Raw genomic sequence first — 16,595 nt, forward strand, 5'->3', positions numbered from 1 at the left:
GTTCTCAAGAGTTTTTCTGAGGCCATGTGACTTGCCCTGTGATGTGGCAACAGACTATATAGAAGCAAATGAGAGAACCCAGCTGTCTGAAATTAAGCCAGACCATAAAGGGATTTGCAGAAATGTAAAACAATGTGTGAGAAACACATTCACCCGTCCAAACCCAATGAATGGACTCAGAGACGTGAAGAACAGCCGAAGTGAGACTTTCAATGGCAGTCTTGCAAGATCAGGTGTCTGGTAGGCAGGCACACCCAGGGCAGATACAGCAGGTAATTTATCTCCTAGCACGGAAGTCCCTTCCCCAGTTCCTCATTGGTCGAGTACTATGGGGTTACAGTCTTCCCGGACGTTGCCTAAGTTTCATTATCCCCCTTAAAAGGTTATACTCCAGTCCCCTTCCCCGCTTAAGTTTTGATTTCCCAATAGTAAAACTTTCTTCCCTTTTATGGGCTGACCCCTCCTCTACATTCTGATCACTTATCATGACTTCATAGGTGCATGAGCCATGCGATTTGTCACATCCACAGGCTGACTGCCAGTACTTAGATTTGGTTCTTGGTCTAGAATGGATGGATTGTCAGTGGTGATGAGTATAGGATTGCATTCTAAATTGTGGCAGTTATTTGGCAGGGAGCCCTTGGACAGATGTAGTTTGTTCTTGAAGGGTCTCCATCTTAGAGTTACCCACCCCGTTTACTGTCCAACCCTGAAAATGGGTAGTCCACCATACATCATCCCAGCTGGGTGGGGCAGGGTGATGCTCTACTGTAACCTGTATCTGGTTCAGGGCAAAGATGCTTAACTGCCTGTGAGAGCTATCCCTGATTTTCCAAATTCCCACAAGGTAAGACCTGGCAGGCATCAAATCTTACAGTCTGGGGTGCTAACTGTCTTGGTTACACTAATTACCAACCTGATTGGATAGGGAGGAGTCCCCTGCCAGTTTCCATTTTAACCTTCTGCTTTTTGTATAGTAGCCCATCCCAGCCATATTAACTTCGAGAAATGGGGCCAACCCATGTTTTCTTTTTAGATTTTTCTCAGAGTTAACTTTAAGGGTTCCTCAGTGCACTTTCCACTGGTCTTTTCCCCTCCCTTCCAGGGTCTCTTTTACCAGTCTCTTTACTCAAGGATAGTGAGTCCACCCCTGTTCAGCTGTTTGCACCGCTGTCTCAGTGGGGACCTTCCCAGCTTGGGTGGAGCTTGTCTTCTTTTCAAGTCTTAATCAGCACCAAGTTGCCAGGCTGGAAGTGGTGAACCGTGAACTCAAGAGGCGGCATTTGAGTCAGAAGTCCTCTTAACCTAAGGGATGACAGGGTGGAGGATATGGCCAGTATATAATTTCTTAAGCATTGATCCTTGGTTTCCATAGTAGGGAGATCTGTAGCTCTGCCCAAATATGGGAGCCCCTATAATAACTCATAGGGGGACAATCCCAAGTATTTTCTTGGGGCTGTCATAATTGTAAGGAGTACTGTTGGGAGACGTTTGGTCCCGGGTATTTTAGTTTCTAGATTAGTTTGGTGATTTTGCTTTTTGAGAGTTTGATTCATTCTTTCTACCTTTCCAGAGGAAGGGGGATGCCAAGGGGTATGATAATCTTACCTAATTTGTAAACCTTCCATAATTCCCCTTAACACCCTTGAGATAAAGTGGCTCCCATTGTTTGAATCAATATTTTCTACCAGGTCAAATCTAGGTACAGTCTGTTCTAATATTATTTTGACCACATTACTGGCAGTGGCCGTTGGAAAGAGAAAGGCTTCCACCCAGCTGGAAAGGTGACCTGTGATCACCAGTAAATACATCAGTCTTCCTCCTTTGGGCATTTCTGTGAAATCTATTGAATGCTTTGAAATGGTCTTAGTCTGGGAGGTCTTCCTCCTGTGGCCTGTTTTCTGATCACCTTTTTGTTTATCCTTTGACAAGTTACACAACTTCCACATACTTGTTTAGCAGGGGTATAAATCCCTGTACACCCATAATTCTAAAGTGTTGCATCATGCAGAGTCTGGGATCCCCAATGACTCCTTTTGTGTAATATAGACGTTAGCTGGGTCATTAGCTCTCTCATCAGGGGTTTACTTATTTCTCTCCCATCGGGAAGTACCCATTTCATCTTCAGTTTGAGTGACCCCTATCCTAATTCTTCCGGGGCCTTAATACTACCTTAGGGATGTCTGGGATCAGGCTAAATAGTCTAATTTCTTCCTCCAGGGAGGCTTGCTTAGCAGCTTCAGCTGCAAACCTGTTTCCTACAGCTTCTATAGTGTTACCTTTCTGAAAACCATTTACATGAACTATGGCTACCTCTGCTGGAAGCAAGAGGCTTTCTCAAACCTGTTTGGCCAGTTCCCCATGTACCAGTTATCTTCGCCTGCTATTTGTTAGGCCCCACTCTGTCCAGATTTTTCCAAAATTGTGTACCACCCCATAGGCATACTTAAAATCAGTGTATATAGTGCCTTTTTGGCCTTCAAGGAGCCTTAGGGCCTGGTTAAGAGCATATAATTCACAGGTTTGGGCTAACCAGCAATTAGGTAATCTTCCTTTCTCACATAAGGAGTGTTTATTTCCATCAGTGACACCATAACCATTATGTCCCTTGCCATCTATCACTGGAGACAGCCCATCCACGAACAGCCTTATCTCATCATGTAGTAGAGCTTCCCTAAGGTCTGGTCTAACTTTGGTTTGGTATTCTGTGATATCCAAGCAGTTATGATCTGATGTCTCTGTTCTCCTCTCCTTTCCCTAAAAACTGGCTGGATTCAGGCAAGTATTTGTTGTTATGAACAAGTCATCTTTTTCTAGTAATACAGCCTCATATTTTAGAATCCGAGAATCAGTTAACCATCTTCCAGCTTTTTGATTTAATATATTCCTGACTAGGTGTGGGGTGCTTACTATTAGGGCCCCACCAAAGGTTAGCTTTCTAGTCTCCTCTACCAGCAGGTCTGTGGCAGCTATTGTTTGCACACATTTGGGCTACCCTTGAAAGACAGGATTGAGAAGCTTGGAGACAAAAGCAGCAGGTTGCCTTTTCCCACCCCATGTTTGAGTGAGCACCCCAAGGGCCATGCCCTGGTTTACTGTTAGAAACAGGTGGAATGGGTTCTCTAAAGATGGGAGGGCCAGGGCTGTAATGAGGGCCTGGTTTAGCTCTTTCACTGCCTGAATTTCTTCTGAGGACCACTGCAAAGGATCAGGTTCTTCTTCTAATAACTTGACCGGCCGAATGCAACAGGGAAAGAAGAAGGGGTGGGGACACGGGGCAGAGCCAGTCCTTCTGCTTGGGGCCTGGGCCTAGGAAAGCTAACTAGGGCAGGAAAGGGGAGCCCCAGGCTGTGGATGCCTCTGCAGGGGAACGTTGGGTCAGCAATGGCCAGAGGAGCTCCTAAGGCCAAACAGTATTTGTGGCCTCCCTACCTTTGGGCGTCTTCTGGTCGCCAATTTGCTGCAAGTCACAGCTCCCGAATCTGGTTGTGCAGGCTCCAAAGCAGTGGAGCCTGGTGCTACTGCCATCTCCACCTCCTGGATCTCAGAGCTGCTGGATGGCTCCGCCTACCACCCCCTGAGCTGGCCCCACTTGGGACTGGCATTGGTGGGGACAGCATGTTCCAGGTGCCTCTGCTCCTCTTTGCTGGGGCCTGCACCTTTCCTGGCTGCTGACTCATAGATGTCAGAGCTGCAGGACGGCTCCACAGAAGCCCTATGTTTAGGACACCTGATTAGTGAAGGAGAGCGGAGAGTAAACCCAAGGGACAATCCAGAGGAATGTCAGATGGAGTCTCTTTGGCTCCCTCTTTCCTTTGTCCCCTAAGCCTAGAATTTCTGTTTCTCATTTTCAGTCTCTGTGTCTGAGCTTTTCCCTGTGTACTCAACTCCCCAACTGGAGGTTTCTTGCACACCCTGAGAATCGCTTTGTCCATCGGCCGTTTCCCTTGCAGAACGGAACTGCAGATTGGGACTCTGCACTTGCCTTATATCTAGGATATGTCTCAGTCACACACACTCGACCTCCAAAAATGCCCAACCACCAAGGCAGTACTTAGAGTCCAATTTTCCTACCTTGGCTTGTGCATGAGGTTGCCTGGTTGCCGCAGTGCCTGCTTTTCTCCCTATGTCACCTCCACTGCCTCCTGAATAACAGTTTCAGGTTTGTCTATGGCCTTTGCGAGTTGCTGGGACACTCAGACAGAGCGGGCCACCTAAATTGGGTGAGATGCATCTCCCTTTTCGGCTGGAGTCCGACTCTACGCAGGCATAAAGATCCCAGATGGGCCCCCAAGTTTGTAAGGGAAACATTCACCCATCCAAACCCAAATAATGGACTCGGAGACATGAAGAACAGCGGAAGTAAGACTTTTAGTGGCAGTCTTGCAAGATCTAGGTGTCTGGTAGGCATACACACCCACGGCAGTTACAGCAGGTAATTTATCTCCTAGCATGCAAGTCTCTCCCCGAGTTCCTCATTGGTTGAGTACTATGGGGTTACAATCTTCTCAGACGTTGCCTAAATTTCATTATCCCCCTTATAAGGTTATACCTCAGTCCTCTTCCTCACTTAAGTTTCGATTTTCCAATAGCAAAACTTTCTTCCCTTTCATGGGCTGACCCCTCCTCTAAATTCTGATCACTTATAGTGACTTTCTAGGTGCATGAGCTGTGTGGTTTGTCACATCCGCAGGCTGACTGCCAGTACTTAGATTTAGCATGCCTTGAAAATGGATCATTTAAAATGTTTTCTCACACAATGGCACTCTTTTCACCAGGTTTTCCTTTTTTTTTAAATTGTCGTTTTCCATCAAAATGCTAGTTAATCATGCAGTAGAGGTTTATTATGTTTAAATAAATTTTTAAAAGTTTAAGTGCTCACTTCTGTCTAATATATTAAATATTGATATATCAACATAAATAAAAGCTTCTGTTAACAAAGTTCTTTGTTTAAAGAGTATAAAGGAATAGTGATACCAAAAAGTTTGACAGCTGCTGTATTATATAATATCAAAAAAGTATTTATTACTTACTCATCTCACCAGCAAAATCATTGGATCCTGCACAGGGATAGATAAAAATTTTGCAAAATTTTAATTTTCACTTGATAGTTTGAATTTTTTTATTGGCAATAAATACTGTCATTTATTTTTCTTGAAGTGATAGGCACACTTTGTTCATTTTCAAGAAAATGTCTTCCACATACCCTAGCCCAAATAACATAGTTTGTGTGTCATTCTTTCAAGTAAAAATTGTATTATTTAAAAACGTGTCTCACAAGTGCTTTTCCTGCAGTGGCCCCTGTACTTCAGTGTATAGCAACAGTGCTTATGTATACTTCTCATTTCATCATAACAGATAATGTGGATATTCCTCTTTTATATGTGCTACACCAAAATTTAACAAGGTAACTGCAGGGAGACACTGAAACTATATAAATAAATTTTTCATATTCTATTATATTAAAATCCATTTGTCTATCTTGCATTTTAAATGAGTGTTTTGCCCATGTATAAGTTTGAAACATCATGTATTAGTCATTCGGAAAATACTGATTTAGTGAGGCCTGCAGATCTTTCAGATGTGTTTATAGCACCATTGTCATAGTGTGGTTTGAGGACTGACAGGGCTAGCAGAAAACTCCATCTGTATCAGGGATTTGAGGGTCAAGATTTATTAATTAAGAATTTTTGGAAATAGTAAAATTGTTAAATTTCTACCCTGACTGATGGGTATTAAAAAAAGAACCACAGATTATCAGTATGTGGAGTGAAAGATGGACATCACAACATATATGGCAGATATTAAAAGAATAAAGGAATATTATAAACACTCAAAAGCTAAGAAACAATGTAGATGAAATGGAACACTCTTTTAAAAAATATTCATTGCCCAGATTTACACAAGAAAACAGCTATGTATTTATTAAGGAAATTAAATTTGCAGTAAAAAAGTTCCTCACAGGCCCTGTGATATCATGAGGGAATAATTTGATGTGGCTCCTACTTCTAAAAGCAGCAATTCTCAAACTTTTTAAGAGTTTTGGAATGTCTGTGTTCTTAAAAATTATTGAATATCTCAAGGTGCTTTATATAGGCTATAGCTATTGAAATTTACTTTATTAGAAATTAAAACCAAGAACTCTAAAAAATATTTATTCATCAGTTCATTTACAAAGTAATAACCCAGTTAAAGTTAACATAAATAACATTTTATGAAAAATAACTTTTTCAAAAGAAAAAATAATATAACCTATTGTGATAACCCTGTGGGTTGCTTAGTCCCTGGAAGACTGCTGTACACATGTAAGAGAATGCCAGTGAAAAAGGCAAAAGATAGGCATTTCTGGAATGGAACTTTTATTTCTCAGCACTTTATAGGTTTTTTAAAGAGAAGATGTTGCTATTGTTGTATCAGATAACACAGATATTAAACCAACAACAGTAACAAAACACAAAGAAAGGCATTATATAATGACAAAAGATTTAATTCAACAAGATTTGTATCTCCTAGGTGTATATGCCATACCCAGTGTTGTGGCACCCACATTTATAAAACAAATACTACTAGACTTAGGAAAACGAGACAACCACAAAATAATAGTGGAGGACTGCAACACCCCACTGACAGCACTGGACAGATCACCGCAGAAAACTAATAAATTCTCGACTTAAATTGAAGTTTTGACCAAATGGATCTAATATACATGTACAGAATACCCTACGCAACAACCACAGAATACACATTTTACTCATCTGTGCATGCTCTAAAAATGACCACATGCTCAGTTCATAAAGCAAGTCTCAATAAATTCAAAAAAGTAGAAATCGTATCAAGCATCTGTTTGGACCACAGTTGAATAAAATTAGAAATCAATACCAAGAATAACTCTGAAAACCACGTTAAGTACATGGAAATGAAACAGTTTGCTGCTGAATGACTTTTGGCTAAACAAAATGAAGGCAGAAATACAATTTTTTTTGGAACAAATGAAAATAGAAACAGTATATGAAAACCTCTAGGATATAGCAAAAGTAGAGTTAAGAGGAAAATTTTAGTGCTAAATTCCTACATCAAAAGAAATATCTCAAATTAACAACCTAACATTGCCCCTAAAGGAACTAGCAAAATAAGAACAAACCAACCTGAAAGCCAGCAGAACAAAAGAAATAACAAAGATTTGTGCAGAACTAAACAGAATTGAGACCAAAAAGTTACACAAAGAATCAACAAAACAGAAAGTTCTGTTTATCCTTCTAAAGGGTAAACAAAATTGATAGACTGCAAGCTAGATGAACCAAGAAAAGAGAGAAGATTCAAATAAGCACAGAAATGGCAAAGATGTCATTACAGTGGATACCACAGAAATACAAAGATCCTTAGAGACTACTGTGGACATTTTTATGTGCACAAACTAGAAAATTTAGAGGAAATAGATAAACATCTGGAAACACACAGCTTTCCAAGAGTGAACCAGGAAGAAATCAAAATCCTGAACAGACCAGTAATAGTTATAACGTTGAATACATAATAAAATCTACCAACCACATAAAGCCCTGAACCAAAAGGATTCATAGCCAAATTTTACTAGATGTTGATAGAAGAGCTGATACCAATCTTCCTGAAACTATTCCAAAAAAATCAAGGAGGAGAGATATCTTCCCTAACTCATTCTGTGAAACCAGTATCATCCCAATATCAAAATATAGCAAGGACACAACAACAAAAAAGAAAAACAGAAATGCAGGCCAGTATCCCTGATGAAGATAGAGGCAAAAATCCTCAACAAAATACTAGCAGACTGAATCCAGCAGCACATCAAAAAGATAATTCACCATGATCGGGTAGGTATTTTCCTAGATTCAAGGATGGTTCAGAATATACAAATCAATAAATGTGATTCACCACATAAACAATTAAAAAACAAAAACCATATTCTTATGCAATAAAATCCAACATCTCTCCATGATAAAACCTCAACAACCTAGGCATCAGAGGAACATACCTCAAAATAGTAAGAGTCATTTATGATATACCCACAGCCAACATCATACTGAATGAGCAAAAGTTGAAAGCATTTCCCCTAAGAACCAGAACAAGACAAGGATGTCCACTCTCACCATTCCTATTCAACATAGTACTAGAAGTTCTAGCCAGAGCAATCAGACAAAAGAAATAAAAGATGTCCAAATAGGCAAAGAGGAAGTCAAATTATATGCTTGTTGGTGATATGATCCTGTACCTAAAAAAACCCCGAAAGATTCCCCCAAAGACTCCTGGACCTGATAAACAACTCCAGTAAAGTTTGAGGATACAAAATAAATTTACAAAAATCACTGGCATTTCTATACACAATAACATTCAAGCTGAGAGCCAAATTAAGAACTAATTTTATTTACAATAGACACACACAAACACACACACGACACACACACAATATCTAGAATTACATTTAACCAAGGAAGGGAAAAATCTCTACAAAGAGAACTGTAAAACACTGATGAAAGAATTCATAGATGACACAAACAAATGGAAGAAACATCCCATGTTTGTGGATTGAAAGAATCAACATTGTTAAATGACCATACTGCCCAAAGCAATCTACAACTTCAATATAATTCCTGTCAAATTACCAATGTGATTTTTTTTCACAGAATTAGAAAAGACAATTCTAATATTCATGTGGAACTACAAAAGAGCCTGAATAGGTAGAGCGATCTAAGCAAAAGGAACAAAGCCAGAGGCATCATATTACCCAACTTCAGACTATATTGCAAGGCTATTGTAACCAAAATAGCACGGAATTGGTACAAAGATAGACACATACATCAATGGAACAAAACAGAGAACCCAGAAATAAAGCCACACACCTGCTATGAACTGATCTTCAACTGAGTCAACAAAAATAAGCAATAGAGAAAGGATACCCTGTTCAATAAATGGTGCTGGGAAAACTGGCTAGCCATATGTAGAAGAATGAAAATTGACTCCTACCTCTCACTATATACAAAAATTAACTCAAGATGGATTAAAGACTTATTTAAGACCTCCAGCTATAAAAGTTCTAGAAGAAAACCTAGGAAAATGTCTTTTGAACATTTAAAGAATTTATGACTAAGATCCCAAAAGCGGATGCAACATAAACAAAACTAGACAAGTGGGATTTCATTACAGAGCTTCTGCACAGCAAAAGAAACAAGCAGGGTAAACAGCCTACAGAATGGAAGAAAGTATTTGTAAACTATCCAGTAAAGGACTGATGTCCATAATAAATAAGGAATTTGAATCAATGAGAAAAAATAACTCCATTAAAAAGTGGCAAAGGACATGAACAGACCTTCTCGAAAGAAGACATACGAGTGGTGAAAAAAGGTGAAATAATGTGCAACATCACTAATCAGAGAAATGAAATTAAAACCACAGCAAGATACCATCTCATAGTAGTTAGATGGCTGTTATTAAAAAGTAATAAAATAAGACATGTTGGTGAGGATGCAGAGAAAAGGGAACACGTACACGCTGTTGGTGGGAATGTAAATTAGTACAACCCCTGTGGAAAACATTCTGGAGATTTCTCAAAGAACTAAAAATAGAACTACCATTCAAACCAGCAGTCTCATTACTGGGTAACTACCCAAAGGAAGAGAAATGGTTTTATCATAAAGACACCTGTGCTTGCATGTTTGTTGCATGCAGCAGTATTCACAGTAGCAGAGGCACAGAATCAAGCGTTCATCAACAGTGGATTAGATAAAAGAAAATGTGGTACATATGCATGATGGATACTACAGAGCCATAATCAGGAATGAAATAATGTCCTTTGCAGCAATGTGGATGCAGCTGGAGGCCATTATCAAGTGAATTAATGCAGAAACAAAAATACCGTATGTTCTCACTTATAAGTGGGAGCTAAACAGTGGGTACACATGGACGTAAAGATGGAAACAGTAGACACTAGTGACTCCAAAAGGAGGCTGAGGGGGTAGGGTTGAAAACCTACCTCCTGGGTACTATGTTCATATGTTCGCTATTTGTGTGATGAGTTCAACAGAAGCTCAGACCCCAGAATTATGCAATATACCCATGTAACAAACCTGCGTATGTGCCCCCTGAATCTATACTTAAAATAAATATACTCATAATTCTCTATTAAATATCATTTTCACTATAAAACAAAGTTTTAGTTTTCTTATCTCTGACTTGTGTAGTTTCAGATGAGAAGTCTGTTGTAATTCTTAGTGTTTCTGAATAAGTTCTAGGAATTGTTCATCTTATAGTTTCCTGGCATTTGCCCTTTGCCTAAGACTTGTGAGGTTTTGCTTTACGCATGTGCAAATTAGTATTCAAACAAAAACATAAGAGGATCCCTATACCAATTTCTGGTGCACTCTATTGTCTGAGTCTCTGTCTTCTCTCTATACTGCCCTACAAATTCTAGTCACCTTCACTTCCTTGATCTGTCTCGTCAACTTGGCAAAGTTGCCATACTGTGTTTGGTGTGGCCCTTTCTGCACAGTGTTCTGGAAAGAGCCTCCTGCCAGAATGGCGGAACAGTTATAGGACTTACCTAATTTGTTTTCCTTCTGTCTGTTGCCAGTGTCTGACAACAGTTTCTTATATTTTGTCCACATTCTAGTTGTTACTATAAGAAGGTAAATCTGATCCCAGTTACTCTACCATGTTAGAAGCAGAAGTTATATTAATTTTTATTTTTAGAGTTGCCTCAAGAACTGCTGTTCTAAAATAAACTGAACCCTATTTAATATATAATGGATAATACTGGACAGTGAAATGTTTTTTCCTTAGGAAAATCTAAACAGCTGTGGGTCTGGGTTAAAACATATTAACAGCCTTGCTATTGAAATGTAGAGAGTAAAAGAAGAAATGTTAGGTGCTTCCAGGACACTCATACTTGAAGTACAGCTTGAACATCCCAAATCCAAACATCTGAAATCTGAAATGCTCCAAAATCTGAAACTTTTTGAATGCCAGCATGACGCTCAAAGGAAATGCTTATTGAAGTATTTTGGATTTGGGATGCTCAACTGGCACATATATAACGCAGATATTCCAAAATCTGAAAAAATTAGAAATGAAACATTTGGTTACAAGCATTTTGGATAAAAGATACTCAAGCTATAATAGATTTCATTTTTAATTGGTAAATACTGTTTGATGCTTATTATGTGCCAGGCAGTATGCTTAGACTTCAACATGAATGAATACAACAAGCATTACCTACCTTCTTGGAGTTTATAGTCTAGTGAAGAAGAGGATTAATTGTAAAAATAAACAATTAGAACTCTGATGAGTACAATGAAAGAGAAGAACATGGTGCCATGAAAGTATATAAAGATACCTGATTTAGGATGGACAGTCAGGGAAAGCTTCCTTGAGAAGCTGGTAGCTGAGCTGAAATTTGATACTTGAAGGATGAGCAAGGAGCTCAATAGTAAGGAGAAGGAAGTAAGTTAAGTAGAACATTTGCACAGCTATCTAGGCTGAGGGAAAGCACATGCAGAGGCGATCAGAAGAGAGCCTGGCATATGCCAAGGAACTGAGGGAAGGCTAATGCAGTTGGACTGCAGAGAGCAATGTTTTGGAGGGAGTGGTGGAAGATGTGGCAGGAGAAGTATGCAGGGCCTATATCACACAAGACTGAGTACAAGTTATTCAGAATTTATTCATTCATTCATTCATTCATTTATTGAGACGGGGGTCTCTGTTGCTTAGTCTGGAGTGCAGTGGCACTATCACAGCTGATCACAGCCTCAACTTCCCAGGCTAAGCAATTCTCCCACCTCAGCCTCCCAAGTATCTGGGACTACAGGCACACACCACCTCGCCCAGCCATTTTTAAAATATTTTGTAGAGACAAGGTCTCACCATGTTGCCCAGGGTGGTCTTGAACTTCCTGGTCTCAAGCAGTCCTCCCACCTCAGCCTCCGAAAGTGTTGGAATTACAGCCATGAGCCACCACACCTGGCCATAATTTTATTTTTTATAAAAAAAAATTTTATAATAAAATTCAGATTTGTTCTTATTGGGAGAACAGTAGAAGTCATTGAATGAGGAATCAGTGAGCAGATTTTAAATTTGAAAACATAATTTTGTTATTGTGAAGAATGGATAGAATATGGCAAACCTGTTAGGGAACTATTGCAATTATCCAGGAAGACATGATGGTAGCTTGAAATGTAGTCGTGTGAATGGATTCAAGAGATATTTAGAGGGAAACAGTATAATCAACCTGTTGTTGATAGGAAGAGTAACTCCTCAGAGTAATTGTGGGTAATGGAATACATGTTTCTACCGTTTGCTGAGACAACACCGGAAGAGGACCAGATTGGTTTTTGGATTTGTTGAATTTGAGGTGCCTTTTGAATGTCCAAAAATGGAAAAGTCATGTAGGCATTTGAGTTTGAAATCAGAGGAGAGATCAGAATTGGAACTCACACTTGGGTTTTATTATATTGAGGTAGTAATTGCTGTGGGTGTGAATGAGATTAGCCAGAGCAAGGGAATATAGAAAGAGAAGAGCAGTCCTGTATTTTGAGGAATTCCCCCTATTGAATATCCAGGTAGAATAGTGAGTCATTAAAGAAGCCTGCAAAGAACTGATTTCAGCAAACCTAGGACAGTGAATTATTAAAGAAGTTACTGTGTATTGCTTTCCTATGGCTGCTTTAACAAATTACCAGTTCTACTGGCTTGAAACAACAGAAGTTTATTCTCACAGTTCTAGATGCCAGAAGTCTGAACTCAGTACTAGTAGGCTGTATTCAAGGTGTCTGTCACCAGGGCCATGCTCTCTCCAGAGTCTCCAGGGGAGAATCTGTTATTTCTTCTTCCAGCTTCTGTTGGCTGCTGGCATTCCTTGGCTTGTCTCCACATCACTCCAGTTACTGCCTACACAGTCAGATTGCCTCCTCCTTTTCTGTGTGTCTAATCTCCCTCTGCTTCTCAGACAGCTGTAATGACATTTGGGGCCCACAAAATAATCCAGGACAATCTCATCTCAGAATCTTTAATGACATCTGCCAAAATTTCCCATAGAAGATAACATTCGTAGCTTCCAAAGGTTAGGACCCAATATCTTCAGGGTAACATTTTTGAACCTGCCACTCAAGGGAAGAGAATGCGTCAAGGATTCAATTGATCAGCAATGTCAGGTGTTTCTGAAAGATTAAATGTGAATTGAAAAAGTCCAATCGGGAGCCTCAGAGTGGAAGCCAGATTGAGAGGTGTTAAGAGTTAATAAGGTGTTTTGTAGCTAGACGTTGCAAGATTTCTTGATTGCTTTTTCTCTGTGAGATGGAACTATTGGAGATTGAAATTTTGAAAAGAATGGAGAAAATTTTGTGTTGGAGAGAATGGAAAGTAATTTTAACAAAGAGGGCATTATTGTATACTCATTGTATACTGTTGATACCATGCATGAAATGATAGCTGATTTATCTGTCCTCTTGTGTTACTTTGTCCATTTGCACTTGGGTGTAGCTATGGAGAAAGCTGCTTGCTGGGTTCATCTGGTATTTTGCAAGACAGGAATCTAAGGAGTTTGATATGTTGGTTTGCAGTAGTTTGAATCCTCTACTGCTTACCCCTTGAACATTTTTGGTGTACCTCCACTCTGTCCCATTTAGCCAGGATTTACTTAAGGAATGCAAATGAAATAGTTGGTAAAATAGAACAATATCAGAGTAAACAAAGATCACATATTTTCACTCTAATTATGGGTCCCCTCTGTGACCACAAGAAGCAACTATAGTTGGTCACTTCTGAAAATTGTTATAAGGAAATACAGTCCAGATGTGACTTAGAAAGTCTAGGGTAACAGATTTGCTTTTTCTATATGCGTTTTTAAACCTGAACAGATTTTGTCAGCCACTTTTGTTTTTAGTGCTATTTATAACTCCCTGTTGCCTTTATTCCTAAAGAGCTACCACTGTTTAAGATGGTTGCCAGATTGGCCATCTGCTGTTTCCCACTAGTCTTCGATTTTTCATCAGGTACATAACCAAAGCATTTCTTCTTTTCAGTCCTTTTGGGGAGTTTCACATCAATCCACTGTATAGAATCCGATAGAATATTTTGGTGGTGGCATTCTCAGCATACATTTCTGAACTGGCAGACTGTTTTCTTACCAGGATCTCATTGTTGATATACTGCCTAGCTTCCTAATGCTGCAAGATTAATCTTCTTGAGTAATTTAAATTCAAAATGTATTTTTTAAATATCTTCTATAAGCAAGGCTACAGGCTGAATACTTTTAGAAATTAAAAAAAATTAATTAAAAATTTTCTACTTTCCAAATGCATATAGTTCTTGGGGAGATAGTGTGTGTGTAAATATGCTCAAACCATATAATTAGAATTACAAAGAGACAAGGAAAGGTGAACCGCTGTATAAGAATTCAGGAATTCTAGATAAGATTGTGATGTGATTGTGCATATCTCGCATTCTGTCTTCCTCTTTGTCCACCGAAATCCAGGTAAAGTCAGTAAACAAAATCTAAGTAGATGCTTTCTAAAAGAAAATCATCTAAAACAAAGTGATACAGAAGGGTTAAAAGTTTTTTTTAAAAAATCCATGAATGCTTAAAAAAGATTGTGCAATTTCAAAAGAAACCAAGAATTGTAATAATATAAGATGCGGCAGAATTCAAGGCAGAAAACATTAAGCAGAAAGGATCATTTTTTAATAGATCATAGTGGGAGATTTTAACCATTGTCTCTGAGAGTCAAGTATTCGGAGAATAAGCAAGACCATAGGAAAAATACTAAGAGATCTAGATAAACTTGGCAGGAACTTCCAGTTTCATTGCTTGACCCAATACTTCTGTGAATTACCCACTTTATTTCTTTATTGTTAACCCTCTTTCTCAACTACTGGGTACCTTCTCAATTTGGTTAATGAGTCACTTGGTACACAGTTTTTGGGTTCTTTGACATTTTCTGGTAGAAAGTGAATCCTAAGTATTTTGTGAAATAAATTTCAGGGTTCTTGTAGAGTCATGAAGAGGCAAATGAATGAAATGAGTTAGGCACATTTCTTTTGAGTCCAAGATCTAATTCTTTTCACACACACCCACCTTTGCCTATCAAGCCTAACCATGAAGAAAATGATACGTAAACTTCTAAGTGACGTTGTACACATTTCTGCTTCGAAAATTGGGTAGATATACTTTTCCATACTTTTCCCTATTATTCTTGCTAAGTAGAGCTAAAATACCTGGACATTACATTTAAAAACAAACATAAGAAAACAGAAAAGTGGAGAGAACTGGGTGGATCCGCTCAGGACCCAGATAATATCACAGTAAAAGTCCTGAGTTTTCTTATTAACTTATGTATTTCAGAATGGGTGCAGAAAAGCTGGCAATCCAGAAATGTTGGGCACAGACAAAAGCCCCAGGAAAAAAATGATGCTCTTTAGCTAGGGACCAGGAAAAGGGTAGCCTAGCAAGACAGAAAATAACCACTCCAGCCAAAGAACATAGAAGAGTCACCCTGATTAGCAAAGACCAAGTGAGGACCTAGACTTCCATAGTGTTTAGGCTGTAACAAGACAACTCCTCACTCCATAGTAGCAGCGGAGCCAATATGGGAAGCAGTAACCATAGGCAGGGAGCCTGAACTCCCACGTATGCTTAATATGAGTCCCTTCTTCCCTTCGCCCCCAAGTTCTTTGGTATAGAAAAGCCTAGTGAGGAACCTGCGCTTCCACCCCCCACTAGGCAGTTTTTCCACCAGAGCAATGTCAAAGGAAGCTTACTATAATGGAATATTAAAATTAGATCCAGTCACCTAATAACCCAAATATCCAGGTTTCAATGAAAAAAACTCGCATACCAAGAACCAGAAAAGTGTCAGCTCAAATTAGAAAAGACAGTTAATACATGCTGACACTGAAATAACACAGATACTGGAATTATTTGACAAGAATTTTTTTATTGTACTTTAAGTTTTGGGATACATGTGCAGAACGTGCAGGTTTGTTACATAGGTATACACGTGGCATGGTGGTTTTCTGCACCCATCATCCTGTCATCTACATTAGGTATTTCTCCTAACGCTATCTCTCCCCTAGCTCCCCACCCCGCAACAGGCCCCAGTGTGTGATGTTCCCCTCCCTGTGTCCATGTGTTCTCATTGTTCACCTCCCACATATGAGTGAGAACATGTGGTGTTTGGTTTTCTATTCCTATGTTAGTTTGCTGAGAATGATGGTTTCCAGATTCGTCCATGTCCATGCAAAGGACATGAACTCATCCTTTTTGATGGCTGCATAGTATTCTATGGTATATATATGCCACTTTTTATTTATCCAGTCTATCATTGATGGGCATTTGGGTTGGTTCCCAGTCTTTGCTATTGTGAACAGTGCTGCAGTAAACATACATGTGCATGTGTCTTTATAGTAGAATGATTTATAATCCTTTGGGTATATACCCAGTAATGGGATTGCTGGGTCAAAGGGTATTTCTGGTTCTAGATCCTTGAGGAATCACCAACTGTCTTCCACAATAGTTGAACTAATTTACGCTCCCACGAACAGTGTAAAATTTAGTTCCTATTTCTCCACATCCTCTC

The 16,595-nt window shown here is 39.2% G+C and overlaps 1 protein-coding gene across 44 annotated transcripts in view; it reads left to right on the forward strand.

Annotated features, from left to right (window-relative positions):
* MAPK8 (mitogen-activated protein kinase 8) overlaps nt 1–16,595 on the forward strand; it is a 129,510-nt gene that overhangs the window by 24,236 nt on the left and 88,679 nt on the right. The gene's annotated exons all lie outside the window — the stretch shown is intronic.

The sequence above is a fragment of the Pongo abelii genome, chromosome 8 (assembly GCF_028885655.2).
Source record: "Pongo abelii isolate AG06213 chromosome 8, NHGRI_mPonAbe1-v2.0_pri, whole genome shotgun sequence".
NCBI classification, from domain to species: Eukaryota; Metazoa; Chordata; class Mammalia; order Primates; family Hominidae; genus Pongo; species Pongo abelii.